The sequence below is a fragment of the Ambystoma mexicanum genome, chromosome 2p, assembly GCF_040938575.1.
Source record: "Ambystoma mexicanum isolate Mex_15411 chromosome 2p, UKY_AmexF1_1, whole genome shotgun sequence".
Lineage (NCBI taxonomy): Eukaryota > Metazoa > Chordata > Amphibia > Caudata > Ambystomatidae > Ambystoma > Ambystoma mexicanum.
The window spans coordinates 1,107,454,855-1,107,470,111 of record NC_090923.1 but is presented as its reverse complement, the minus strand read 5'-3'; the positions used below and the strand labels follow the sequence as shown (position 1 = coordinate 1,107,470,111).

At 45.6% G+C, this 15,257-nt stretch overlaps 1 long non-coding RNA gene across 1 annotated transcript in view; it reads right to left on the bottom strand.

Moving 5' to 3' along the window:
- Window positions 1-213: 213 nt before the first annotated feature.
- Window positions 214-15,257, bottom strand: part of LOC138566010 (uncharacterized) — a 36,759-nt gene continuing 21,715 nt past the window's right edge. Inside the window, exon 3 of the long non-coding RNA XR_011301778.1 lies at window positions 214-302. This is a non-coding gene — a long non-coding RNA (uncharacterized lncRNA). The remainder of the gene's footprint in view (window positions 303-15,257) is intronic.

Here is a 15,257-nt window from a genome sequence, read left to right as displayed (position 1 = left end):
ACAAAAAACATTGTGCAAAAAGCTAAAATTCCCTCGTGAAAAAAATCATGGATTGATACAACAATAAAATATGCAAAGCTAAGTAGGCAATTACTGCAAAACGACTACCCATTAGCCCACCACAGAACAAAATCACAATTCCATCGTTGCAACCCAAAATCAATGCATTTAACCACCCCCAGCAATACCATTAAAAAAAGTCACCCTACCAGTATAACAATAGTTTCCTGCCGAAAATCCCATTTCCTTTCGCAACATTTGAAAATCCATTGCAAAGCCTGCTTCTAAAATGTCGTCAAACCCTGAAAATAAATGCACAAATTATTACATATCACTACTTCGATCAACACAACCTAATAAGAAATCATTATTGATGAGCACATTTCTTGGAAGTCCTTAGAACACTCATAAAAGTATGCTCTGAAGTCCACATACCAAAACGACCATGCGTGTCTTCGTCAAAGTATTAAAATAAATACCCTCAGGATTCAAGATGGCCACCTGCAGGGGGAGGACATGTCCCCAACCCTAACCGAAAAGGTGTCTAATTAAGCCAGTCCAGTCCGAATCCCCCGCCATATAAACATAACTCTCAACTCACACGCTTTTGTCGGGTCCCACCCGCCTTGTAAAGGGCAGACTCATCCGCCAAGCCCCCTGCACTCCCATTCACTCCAATGGGCGTCTCACCCGCCAAAAACAAAAATCAGGTGATTTCACCCACCTTTAAGACAAAAATGGTTGAGAGCTATGCTATAAAGCAGCGCATCAGGGGGCTTGCACCGGTGGAGGCGGGCAAGCGCTGCAAGTCGGTGCAGCGGGAAACAAACAGTGCTGGCGGTGGCCACGTGGGGCGGCCCACGGCGGGGAACAACCTGCTTAGTGCCGGAGCCCGAAGTGAGGGATCGACTGTCTCGGGCTGTGGTGGCCTCGGAAGCCCGGTGCAGCCACACACTGTAGTGGGGGAGAGCAGGGATTGCCGGGATCCCGGAGCACAGGGAATCCGGAGTGCCTGGGCAGCAGCGACCCAAAGGAGCAGAGCAGTGGCTGGAGGCTACCTCCCAGGTGGCGGACGGCTCCCGGGGATTGTGTATCCTCACCCCATATCCAGGCCGCACAGCGGCTCGGGTCGCTTCAGATGAGGGCCTACATGACTAGCAGCGCAGCGGGGAGGGTTAATGGGGGGGGCACCAGCATGAAACAGGAGAGACGCTGACATCAGCAACATCAGCAGAAGATGAGGAGTGGTGCAGGCTCTGCCTCTCATGTATGTGATACACCCTGCAGGGGTGACAGGCCGGGGGTGGGGGGGCTGTCACCACACCAGCACTAACACAACCAGTCAGCTCTGTGGGGCATATCGGACCCAGCGGTTCCCACAGAAACGCTGGACCCCACTGGTATCACGAAGGTAGGCTTCAGCTCAACAACCGCTGTCCCGGGATAAGGGCGAAAGGAGAGGGCACTGCCACTGGAGCCCCAACACGCTCCAGCAGGGTCGCAACAGCCCCCCCCCCCCCCTCGAGACCTGTGGGGGTGGCCCAGACGAGGGGCAAACGCACCGCAGATCCTTTTCCGGGGCAGCCTACATCAATGGGAGAGAGTGAGGAGCCCTGGGGTGACCTTCAGGATACTGAACATTACTAAGGCGCTACAGCTACACTCAGAAGAGAGGGTCCCAATTGTCACATGAAGTAAGGGGCCAACATACACTGCTAAGGGCTCTCAATAGCAGGCTCATTGCTGAAGCGGCAGTGCCACCGGTGCACGGGCTGGGCATCCACTGATAGAAGTGGTGTAGGAGGCAGGAGCAGGGCCCGCTCGGCACATAGAAGACCAATAAACATCTCAGGGGAGTAGAGTCCCAACTGCAGGGGCTGAGGGATTGAGCAAGTGCTCCCACTGAGCCCATGCCTAAAGGGAAAGAGACCCTGACGCACCCAGCGACGACTCCGCAGGTGGCAGAGGGGCCACTTTCCAAGTGATGGCAACTCGACAAATAGAGGCATCAAACGGCCCCCGACACCTGTATGTGCACCTGTAGGAGGGGAATCTCCAACACAGCAGGGCCCCATGGCAGTGAATAAAGAGGCCTTGGTGCAGCGCATATCCGACCTCCAGACGAGGATCACAGACACCGTCCAGGAGCAGTTCTCCTCATTAAGATTGGACTTGAAAACGCAGTGCACGAATTTAAAGGGGAACTGACAAAGTTGGGGGAGAGAATGGACACTAACTAGCAAGCTATCCAGAAATTGGCTGACGACTCCAGGAAAGCAGAAGAGGCGCTGGAACAACTATCTCAGTTGTTGCACAACTTAGACCTCCAGTGCGAAGACCTTGAGAATAGGTTGCCAACATACGCCTCAAAAATGTTCCGGAAGAAGTCGCTGATAAAGACCTCAAGGCAACAGTTCAAACATTCTTTGCAGATCTGTTAATGGAGGTCCCCCCACAGAGGGTGCGTTTAGACAGGATCCACATGGTGGGCCGGAGAGATGTCCTTGCTGCCTTTGCATCCTATGGTTAAAAGGAAGAAATCTTAAAAGCAGCGCGGACAGCCAGCTCCCTACATATAAATGGATCGGTGGTCCAGCTTTTCCAGGACCTGGCACACTCCAGCCCTGCTGAAAAGGTTGAAGGGCCAGTGATCAAAATCCTGCGTCAAGAGAAGATCCGCTACAAGTGGACCTTCCCGTTTGGACTGCCATTTACATGGAAAGGGGGCAATGTAGGGTGACAACCTGCAAAGAAGGCCTCAAGGTTGTCTCGCCGGAGGACCCGGAGGGCTCTCCCCCTTCCAAAGATACAAGTCTCTCCTCCCAGAGAAGACGTCAATGGGAATGGGCAACGGTGGCAAGAGACAACAGGCGAATCAAAGGATGCCCTGCCCGATGGGTGACGAGGGGCATCTGGGGCTGGCACCAGCCGAGATTGTACTGCCGGGGCGAGGAGAGGTTCTCCTGATTCGGTCAATGGCTCCTCAGCTCAGAGCTGGTTGGAGGGGGGTGGTTAGGGGAGGGTCAGTGACAGGTTTGGTACGGCGACCTCTTGGTTTCAATGGGGAGGATTAGTGATATCTCCCTGTAGTTTTTATATCCAGGCTATTTTCCAGCCCATGGCCGAGGCTTAACCCCTAGAGGATCTCTAGGACCCATGGACCGGCCTGGGTGGGTGTTGGAGGGAGGAGGAGTTGGGGATTCGGGAAAGGGGAAATAGAGGGTTAGAAACTGCTAGGCACTCTAAGTGGATCCCAAGGGAGGGGAGCAGAGGGGGGGAAGGAAGAAGGCCGAGGCATCCGGGAGAAGGCAGCAGAGACGAGAGGGAGTATGCAAGGCACCAGGAAGGGGCAGCAGGTGGGTATCATGCAAAGCTACAGCGCTGAAGTCCTGTGGGGTCTGGTAGGAACGTGAGGGGCAGCTATGGGGAAGATAAGAAACCTTTAAGGTAATCACAAATAACAAATCTAAGCAGACTGAACTCCTCATCTAAGCGTTGTAGGGTGGACCACTTGACTTGCTCACACTCACAGAATCCCACATCCGGAGGAGTGACCGGCATAGAATCCGGCTGCGTGGGTAATCTCACATTTTCCAATCGGATGTGAAGGACAAGACGGCGGGGGTAATGAATGCATTTGCGAATGTCCCTAATCTGACGATCCTGGACACACGAGAAGATAAGCAGGGTCACTTTCTATTTGTTAAAATTAAGCTCAATGCAGATACATTTACGAAAGCGACGGTGTACGCAGCAAACTCGGGACAGGATGAGTTTCGCCAGGCGACCCTGGCCAAGCTAGAAAAGGTGACCGAAGGACATATCATCCTAACAGGGGACTTCAACATGGCCTGGGCACCGGGGGTAGATCACAATGGGGCAGGACAAACTTTGCAGGGGACCCCCCTCTCAGGGACTCAAGGATAGGCTCTCCAATCTAGGGCTGGTGGGCGTGTGGGACATGCGTAGAATGGAAGCAGGTTTTACTTACTACTCCCATGTACATAGATCACATTCTCAAATAGATTACATATGGGTATCCGTGCGGCTAATGGGAAGATACAGGAGGTATCCCTAGGCTCGATAGCACTCTCCGTTCATGCCCCTGTGGAGGCGACGGTCTGCCTTCCTCAGAGCCCCAGGGGGCTTTGGCAATGGTCCCTTCCGGAGTGATTCTCACAGACACAGCTCTCTGAGACTGTAGGGGAGAGAATTAGGAACTACTTTCACGACAACACCATGTCCGAACCTTCCAGAGGAACCTGCTGCGATGCCTTTAAGGCGGTGATGAGGGGAGATCTAATCGTGCTCAAGGCCACTAGGGATAGACAAATAAGAATGCTGGGACGGGAACTAGAAGGTACATATGTCTAAAATGGGCAACTGCCCATCGAGAGCTAGGCTGAAAAGCTATCGAGGAACGAGAGGGCAACTAGATTTGCTGCGGGCAAAGAGGGTAGTGCAGAGCAGCTTGAGTGCGAGGCAACGATTCTACATAAAGGGCAATAGAACAAGTAAGATCCTACCTAGGCAATTAAGGAAGAAGTTAGCGGTCCAAACCATCCTGAAGATTCAGGATGACACAGGGAAATAAATCATGGGAACGGGGAATACACTGCAATGCTTTCAGCAGGGTGCTCTCTACACCTCCGACAGACAGTGGTGGACAGAGTCGTGTTGGAGGGGGACATTTTAGAAGAAGAGGTGTGCTTGGCAATCGGGCAGCTCCCCTCACATAAAGCACCCGGCCCAGACGGCTTTACAGCCATATTCTATAGAAAATATCAGTCCATCCTTGCCCTGAAGCTAGCTCAATTATCCAACTCTTTCAAGGCTACAGGGGGCATCTCCGAGTACATGGTGATATTCCCGAAGCTGGTGAAGGACCCCACACTGTGCGGTTCCAATCGCCCGACTGACCTTATCAACACGGACGCCAAGATCTACACCAGGATTTTGGCATCTAGAATTGAGGCCCTGCTCCCTAACCTCATCCAGCCGGATCAATCGGGATTCATCAGATCCCGCCAGACCTCAGATAATACACGACGGGTGTGTCACCTAATCGAGAAGGTCTCGAAGTGTGGGATTCCCAGTCTTACTAGCCTTGGATGCTGAAAAAGCATTTGACCGAGTAGTATGTTCATTCGTTTTTCACACTATGACCCAAATGGGCATAGAAGAGAGACTTCGGTGGGTCCAGGCGAGTTATCAATCACCTAGCCTCCTTCTATCGATAAATGGACAACTCTCGGGCCCCATTAGACTAAATAGGGGGACTAAACAGGGCTGCCTGCTTTCGCCCATGCTCAACGCAATTTATTTGGAACCCATTTTACAACAGCTGAGAGAGGCACCCGCGGTAAAGGGTATCCCATTCGGGTGGAAGACTATAAAGTCATGGCGTGCGCCGATGACATGTTCCTGGCCCTGGCGGATTCGGTCACCTCTCTGGTGGCTGCGGTTTCCGAGATTTGAGACCTTTGGCAGGGCGTCAGGCCTGAAGGTAAACGCACACAAATCGGAAGTTCTAAATCTGTCGCCGACAGGCAATACACTGGAAGATGCACAGGGGTGCAAGCAGTTCCAATGGGCTAGGGAATAAATGTATCTGGGGGTTAACATAACAAAGTCTACAGACACTATGTATGGCGCAAACTATCCCCCGCAGATCCGTTCCCTGACGATGGATCTGGAACGGTGGAACCCACTCCACATATCTTGGATGGGACGGATGGCCACGGTACGGATGGTAACCCTGCCCTGCTTCCTGTATTGTTCCAGGCCCTACCGCCCCCCCCCCGCCCCCTCTGGGTTTCTTCTGCACGCTGAACAAACATCTCTACGTGTTTATTTAGAGAAACAAGCAACCGAGGGTGGCACTGCAGATGCTAATGACCCCGAGATCTGGGGGTGAGGGGGGAGATGGAGGTTCTGAACTTCTATCATTACTACCAGGCTGCCCAGCTGTGGGTGATAAAGCAGTGGCTATCGGTGGAGGCAACGAAACACTGGGCGCACATGGACAGAACAGTAGTGGGGGCCCCTAGTGCAGGTTCTATGGCTGACTGAAACTGATAGACCAGCGGGAATGCAGGCCTCGCAGATTACAGCACTGGTGTGGAAAGTGTGGGATGCGCTAGTGCACCAAAGGGGGATTTCGTCCATGCCGGGTTTGTTCACACATCTATTTGGCAACCCTCAATTCACCCCGGAAGCAGAGAAGGCCGCCTTCTAACGGTGGAGAGAGGCTGGATGCCTCAGACTCAGGGATCTAATGGATGGGCAAGAAATAAAATTCTTTGAGCAGTGCAAACAAGATTTTGGCTTGATAGAGAGGGACAGATTTAATTATTGCCAACTGCACCACTGGGTCTCGCATCCGTCTAACAAGGTAGCTGCCAGTAGACATCCGACAGTCCTTGAGAAATACATTACAACCCGCTCGGGGGACAAAAATACCCGATTTTGGCGCTGTATCAAATTATCTCAGAGTTCTGTGAGTGTGGGGTGGCCTTACATGGGGAAGTGGGAGGGAACACTGGGTCGAGAGGAGTGGGAATACCTTTGGGGTAATATTCCCAAACTCAATTGGTCGATTCAGTTGAGGGATGCTTGGTACAAGGTGCTACTCTAATGGCCCTACACCCCAGAGAAACTTCACACGATGTACCAAAGGGTGCCGCCAAGTTGCTGCAGGGGCTGTAAGGGATGAGGGGATTGGGCCCATATCTGGTGGCACTGCAGCCTTTCTGGGAGCGGGAGCAAGGCACAATCAAGGAAATGCTGAAAATGAGTCTTCCTCTAGGGATAGAAGCAGGTTTGCTGGGCCTTTGGGGCAGGGATATGGCGCAATTTAAGGCATACATGGTTCTGTATTAGCTGCACTACTGAAATGGCTAGGAAATGGAAATGCAGGGAGGCCCGGCTCTCCAACATTTGGCAAATACTTGCTATGGAGTGGATAACTTATAACACCAAGGGGACTACCCGTAATTTCGGGAAGACTGGGGAATGGTCCTAACTTGCCTTTGTGATGACTATAGTCTTCAAATGTGTCTGCATAATCTGGGAATTTTGGACATTGTTTGATTACTCTCCGTGGGAAAAGGTCTAATGTTGGAAGCCGACCAATGGAGTGCTAGGGGAGGGCAATTCAGTGTCGGGGAGGGGGGGAGGAGGGGCAAAGTTGGGGAGGACATGGGGGAGAATTTGTTGCTTAATGTTATCCAAAAATGTCAATAAATATACGTTAAGAAAAAATACCCTACCAATTAAACACCACAATGTAACATTAGTTATGTTGACCCCGATAGGTCACATTACTTTATTTTAATTTCACAAACGTATACATCTAGATAGAACTATCCACTCCACACACTCTTCCAATCAGACACACTATATTACCTCAATAGAAAACATCCACCATCTTCATTGGTTATGATGTTAACCAGTACTATGTCACTAGACCACCAAAAGTCAAACCGATCCACAGAATGTTGCCTTATTCGCACACTCAGATCATTCTCAAAATATTAAGCACACAATAACCATACAATATGCAAAAACTGGATACTTTGAAAATCACCCAAATAATCAGCACACACAATCAAAAGAATATGCAAAAAAAGTAAGGAAAATAGTATGCAGTAATTCATATTTTAAGCAAATATGGAAACATAATTCACATACAATTTAGACAATCTTCCATTAAACAACGAGGAAATCGGTGAGGAAAATAGTTGCTAAACAAAGTTAAGGTTACTAGCGATAAGTTGCAATCCATAATAATTCACCAATTATTAAACACTAAATGACTTAAAATAAAGCCAATATTAAATCTGAACATCACCATAGTAAATATTTAATATGGAGATGGTTGATGCCCTATAGTTATGGTGAAACCTCATTGTACTGTCTTTTCGGGAATAAAACTGTGTTGCTTATTATTTTTGAACCGTTTGACGAATCTGCATGAAATTTGAAGTTTGATTCTAGTAGCAAATATTCCACTGCTCAACTCCTGACATCACAAATGTATTGAAATACATAGGTTTCTTAATATTGCAGGTAGTTTTCAATGAGGTCAGTGAGGGTTTCATAAATTATGTCGTCAGTGAAGTGGTCAGTGATGTCATCATAGTGGTCATGATCTGTGCAACAAAGGCTTAGATTTTCTTAACTTGCAAATCTCTGGAGTGTTGTTGCATTGGAGCACAATGTAAACGTCACTTTAACTAAAGCTTGTTTCATTGAATTTCAAGGGATGAATCACAGTGAAATGTTTCAACTTAACTGTTCTTGAACAGACTTCTTTTCTCTATATGTTATGTTAATGTTAAAGGATATTTGTACCGCCGTTTGTTTTATTTGGTGGATCAGCATTGTCAGAAGACGAAGATTGGCATCAGAAGTCTGTTTCTTCATTTACAGATTGACTCAGCCGCAGAGGTGGGACCATTAAATTGGGAGAAGTATGAAGAAAGAACAGTGAGGAGATTGATATGCAGGTCACTACCCTGGTTTGAGACAGCATGTACCAATAGATGCTGTGAACACTGACTGAGAGAAGTCTGATTCAGATCCACAAAGAGTAACAGAGAGCAAAGGGGAACTTGGCCCAGCAGCTTTAAAAATGCTGATGGCCAACGCTGACTACATCGCACATAGAGAGGTGATTGGCATTCAAACCAAGGAATTTCAGGAGTAGTGGAGAGTCCCTGACAGCAGCTAAGCAGAAAGTGGAAACAGCACAGCAACAGGCAGCCCGATACACATTCAGACACAGATGGTATATCTGATCGAGAAGAAGTTGGAGTAACACAGTAGAAGAGAGGGGATCCTAAAGAGGAGCTTGAGAAGGAAGTTGTGGATGTGAAAATGTCCACAAGGTAAGTACCAGAGAGACCAAGAAGGCCCACGAAGCAGAAACAAGGGAAGGGAGAGACCTGGAGAATTCAGTTAGAGCCCCAAGGGGGCATGCATGGAATAAAAGATGTGAGAGGAGAAATTAATCTGATGCATACCTAAACATGAAATTCAAAGTTCCATGCAAAGAGATTTGAAACATGAACCTGCTGGTGAATCCCAGGGCAAATCCAAAAACTGTTTTGAGTGAGAGAAAGAGTAATGTATTCAGGAATAAAAGTCTACGGTTCCATCCAAAGAGACTTGAAGCCATAATTTGTTGGTGAAGCTCAGCTCAAATCGAAGAGCTGTTTCTGGAGAAGGTGTGAGGCATACTACAACACAAATTCCAAGGTTCCACGCAAAGAGTCATTACAAAGGATGGTAAAAAGCCAACTACGCCAAGGGCTGGGAAGAACAAGAACCAATGAATGTGCAGTGAAAAGCACATGATGTGCACAAGCATCTAAATCTAACATTCATGAGGAATGATTATTATAAGTATATGAGGCCCTCAAGTGTCTAAATCAAGAGTCAATTAAGATGTCTATCAAAGCATTTGAAATGCACAATTGTCTAAGCCTAACATTTTGTGATATTGATTTTGCATCGTGGGCCCCTACCTACATTCCCCAAAAAGCAGGCATCCACTCGCAGATTCAGGGGAGCGTTCTACAGAGCACATCCTCCCCCTGTATGAGCTTATCTGCATGGTTCCTAAGCAATTGGCTTACATCCACCTCTGCCTCTCCGATACCAATATGCATGTCTTAATAGTGGCTACGAAATGTCAACCCAAGACCACAATAAATGTACATTTGTTTTTGTTGCTGGTGTCGATAGTTTGATTAACCCACTTTCATGTGATGAGGTGCTTGCCTTTCCGTCTAGCCTGCTTTATCTGTAATTTCCATAGTTTCTTGTAGTTCCATCCCTGCCATTGTTGCTGCAAGATCTCTAGTGATGTGTCCTGTTTCTTATCAAAAGTAGTCATGACATTTTGAAACTCGCATCAGTTTCTTCTGCTGAGGGTCCTTCACCACTTGTGGGATTTGAATGTGGTCCCCCCCTTGTGGGAGTTTGAGAGCCCCAGAAGTGGACACTCTGACTTGGACAAATTGCTTAGCAACTGAGAAGCTCATCTCTCAATTAAGTGGGAGCCCCATTTTGATTAACAAAAGCCTGTCTCTTTGTGAACCAGTCAATCTTAATGTCTGCTTCTAGTCCTTCAGTACTCAATTATTATTTACCAATAATCTTGAATACAGTTTATCGACTATGTCAATGAAACTGAAAATCACAGCTTTCCTTTAAAAAAAAAAAAAAAAAAGATCTTGCAGTTTGAGGGATGTGTTAACAGCAGAGCCTAAAATACTAAGGCTAGATTGCCATGAGTACTCTCCCTCTGCGAGTAACACAGTCAGAGAAGATATAGCTAAGTCTCCGTTAATGCTCAGTGCAGTTCTCCCAACCAAATGACTGCTTTCAACATCACACCCTCAATAACAGGCTCTCCGCCAGAGTGATGGTGGCAGTCTCTTACACGGATAGGAGAAATATGGTTCAGCCCCATCATGTTAATTCTTCTATATGTGAAAATGATTCTGCTGATCCAACACTTTTAGCACTGAATTTTGTTTTGAACTCCTGGGTCAATGTGTTTCAGCTATTAAGAGGAGACGTTGTAACGCACTCGGGAATGTTACTTGAATTAACAAAATAACTAGGCGGCTGTGATTCTTCTATAGTTGGCATTAAAAGTGCAATAAACACGACTCTTATGGATGCATAATTATCATCTAGAGACCAATTTGCCATCCTAACAGAGTATTGCGACGATTTCTCCAACATTGACCATCACTTGAAATCGATGAAAGGAGACATTACCTAAAAAAGACTTCCAACCAACTGAAAAATAAAGCCCCAGAAGTGTGTCCTAGCCAATTAGATGCTGATGCTTCAAATCTTGATATTGATGATACTACTCTATCCCAATCGTTACTAGAATAATTCATAAGGCTTGCTCAGATCTCTGATGGTCTAAGATCTTGTGAGGTCCCTTGTGAAGAACCCTCGGATATGAGGAGCCCTCCATCTACATCTCTAGATTCTGCTGATCTGAATTTGATCAAGTTTGATGAACATCCTAAAAAAAAAAAAAATAAGAAAGACAAAGAAATCTAAAAGGGTTGCGGGAGCTGTTGAAACAGGGTCCCAAATCTTAGAACCGAAAAAAAAGTCAGATAGCTAAAAAAGCTGGCAAGAGGACATTTTTTGGTGCATTAAATAAAATCTGTGATGAGACTCCATTGGTACACAAATCATCAAAAATTAAGACCAAGACCATAAGCCAACAGAATAATATGGGTTTTGGCCTACCAATTGAATGTGAGCAGAAGCCGACTTTGGATACTATTATAAAAACAGTGGCCACTCCAGTGGTTGAGGTTCCATTATTAAAATCTTGTGTGGGAGTTCAAACAGAGAAAGTACTCACTAAACCTATGCCTCTATCATCACCATCTGGTGGGAGCCCTACTACTGGCTTGGCCTTAAATCCTCCATCTGTGAATTTGGCCTCTGTAGATTTAACTTTGGCAACCTTACCATCTGTCGTTGTCTTAAATGCTCAGAGGGTATCTGAGTCCGCAACTATCTCTGCCCAGTGGATTACAGAGAGGCTTTCAGGATCAGTGATAGAATACGAGAGTATCACTCAAATGGATCAAGTGACTGAGCCCAGGTCTCAGATCTCTAAACCCTTTGCCATACTGAGAGTTTGGCTAAGGCAGCTAAACAATGGTGATTGCCATAGAGTGCTGAACCGAAGTGCTATTTTGTCCATTATGAGGGTCATACCGGATTTATTCTTATTTTCTGCGCATGATATTGAGTACATTCGATTTCCATTTGATGCATCAACACATGTAGTAAAAGTTGGATTACAAACATGGCTAGGTGTGCATGCAATGTTGAATGCTGAAACTGAATTTAGGAGGCTGGATGATGAGGTTTTGGCTTCCGAGATGGATTATCAAGTTTTAAGGCCTACCATTGGATCAATGAAAGTAGATCATGTGTGGAATTGAATGGCAGGGATGAGAGTGAACGTAACAGACTGAGGAATGATAGAGGTGCGACCAACACAGTTAGTGAAAGCACCTTTGGCTGGTACTAAGACGAAGAACTGGTCCCTGTTGCCGTTTCAGAAGTTAAATGTTAGTGAAGATTTGCTTTAGTGAACAAAAGGGTGAATTTTATAAGCTGAACACGCAGGTCTCTAGTTCTTTTTAGAAATAAAGCCATCAGTGAGTATATTTTTCATAATCATGACTTTATCCTGTAGCCAGGTTTCTTGAAATAGGATAGTTTCAAGATCAATGGATTTAAGATAATGGAGCAACTAGCCACTCGTTCCAAAGGTGGTCGGCCCGCGGGGGGGGGCTTATTAATAGCAGCCCGTAATTCATGTATGATTGATTTAGATCTCATTAGTGCAGATGTCCAAGAGATTTTTGACGCGAGGCCCTTGCTCAGAGTGGGTTGTGACACCAATCAATTATGATTCTCAATCTCTATTGGAACCCTGCATGTTCATGCTTATCCTTGTTTTTGAAATCTCCATCTAATCTGCTTCTGAAGGTGAATTTTTGGTGTATGGACATGGAGGTCTATTATTGGGTGGAGTCTTAAATTCTCACTGCTTAACGACTGGAAGTATTTTGGGCAAGAAACCCACTAGCCGAAGTCACAGTGAAAGATGGCTGAATTTTTTCTCAGACTGGAAGTTACTGCTTGCTAACGGTAACATCAGCAGGAACTTAGTACTTGGAAGAACGGGCTAGCAGGGTCCATAATCGATTATCTGGTTCTCTCAGATGATTTGTTTACTCTGTGTGATAGTTTCACAATAAGAGAGATAGGTTCCAGTGATCGTAATCCTCTAAAAGCGTCCTTTCAATTAGGAATACAGGTTACGGAGAGGAGTGCCCAAACCGATGTTATAGTGAATTCCGGGAACAATAGAGTGGTACAATTCAGCAGCGGGGGTCTCACTTTGAATAGAAAATTGTAATAAGCCTAAGTTTATACTCTGATTTTGATCGCTACTGTGCCCCAAAACATTTTATGTAATTTATATGAGATCTAGACTGCCCAAAAGTAAACAACGGCCAAAGAATCAGTGGTTAAGAGCCCTTTTTTGATGAAGGGACATCTTTACGGAAAATATAATTAAGAAATCTATCAAGGCTCTTAAGAATTCAGTGGCTGATAGCCAGGATTTTCTTCTCTAAAAAAAAAAAAAAAAACTATGCAACGACTACAAAAAAAGCCACAAATATTTGCGCAGTACCCGCAATGGCCAGATGATGTTAGAGGCAGTCTGCTCACGGAGTAGAAACTTTTGGTTGATGGTTAGCCGACACCAGACCTTTCAAGACCACCTACAAGGCAATGTAGTGTCTAGATTGCATGGCATCATTATTTCAGGAATCTGTTTAGGGAGTCTGATCCTGTTCAAATTGAGCCAGTTAATGATGTATCATGGCAATTATATCTAGCTCAAGGCTTCTGGCTCAAGGGCCGCTGGTCCCAACGGGCTGACAAATCAGACCCTTAAGAGCGATGTTGTGGTCTGGGCTCAAGTTCTAATGCTTGTATTCTAAGCTATACTGGCAGCTAGGTGCTGTCCTGAAGCTTGGAAATGGACAATTATTATCCCTATATGCACATATACAAGAAGGGCGATTGGGCGGATCTGGCTAATTACCGTTCAATCGCCCTTCTTGATGCTGATAGTAACATTTCGAGTTAGAGGAGTGGATTGCTGAAAAGAGTATTCTAGCTAAACATAAAATTGGCTTTCGGAAGGGCCTTTCCACATCACTGAATGGTATGATAGAGTATTGTGTCTGATAAGTCCTTGTCAAAGAGTGGTCCTATTTTATATGGAGCATGGATTGACCTGTTAAAAGCTTTCAGTACGATTAACAGAGGTCATTTGTGGCTCAAATTAAAGCATTGGGGATTGCCCGAAGACTTACCTGCGATTATTATAGATCTTCATGAAACTACTATGATACAAATAATATTGGGCGCTCAAGGTCATCTGTCCTCGCAGGTACCCACTGAGAGAGGAGTGAGGCAGGGTTACATACTTGCTACCTGTCTCTTTAAGCTCTATTTAGAAGAAATGTTTAATACTCACGCATTAGTCAATTAAGTGGCTGGCTTATGCGGACAACATAGTTCTGCTGGACTACATGCCCATCGGCCTCCAACATCTTTTGACAGCTTTTGACGGGCATGCATCAAATAATGATTTAGAAATCAATCCTGCTAAATCAAACATAGCCTTTTGCAATCCTTTAAAAAGGGTATCAAGGTTTAGGTGGATGTTAAGCAACCAGCTAGTACTAGTAACAATGTAAGTTTTATATTTAGGCTTTAGACTCAGATCCAATCCGAGAATAAGAGCTGTTGAAGTGGATATTGAAGATCAATTAGTACAACTCATGTGCCAGATGAATATTTGTATATTTTTTGTAGATGCTCATTTTTCCCCCAATGATAAAGTTTTATAGGGGGGAAGTTATACCAGTCATTCTATACGGCGTGTGCCCAGAAGATCAATTGGGCGAGAATTGAAGAATGTTCTAAATCTTCTAACTTCTCTCCCCATCGCCAGTTTATGATATGAGTTGGGTTTACAATCTTTAAGTGCACACTTGGACTGAAAGGTTGTCTCACTTTACAGATTAATACTTGATCCTCTGAGGAACTCACTATATGAAGATGTGTGAGCTCTTCTGAAGCAAGAGAATTGTAGGGTTCTATTTGGTCTGAAGGATGATGCTTTAAAATTGTTGGGTACTTGTGACTCATCAGAAGTGGACTTGATAATGACTTCAAACACAGTTAAAAGGGCTCTTATGACAATGGATTGGATTCTAACTAGAACTGAGATTAGTAACTTGGTGCTTTTTAAATCGTTCCCGATTATGGATAAACCAAGAGGGTCAGTCCCTTCCTACTTGCAACGCTTTCCAAATTCAAACTGGAGAACGGAATTCTTAAGATGTCTCCTGTATTTAGTATTGACAATAGAAATCTTGAGAATCCGCAATAAACTGCAATATCAGGATGGTAACTGTAACCCCTGCGGGGGAATGCTAACTCAAAATCTGAGACCTTGAGAGTTTGTTTTTTTCACGATCTGTTGATAAAATTGAGTGGATAAACACAGAGGCCTGTTGGAGAAGATTGTCAGTTGGCCATGTGACATTTTTGACTAACATTGAAATAACTGAATGAATTGGGTTTTATCAAATTTTAAATTATTTAATTTG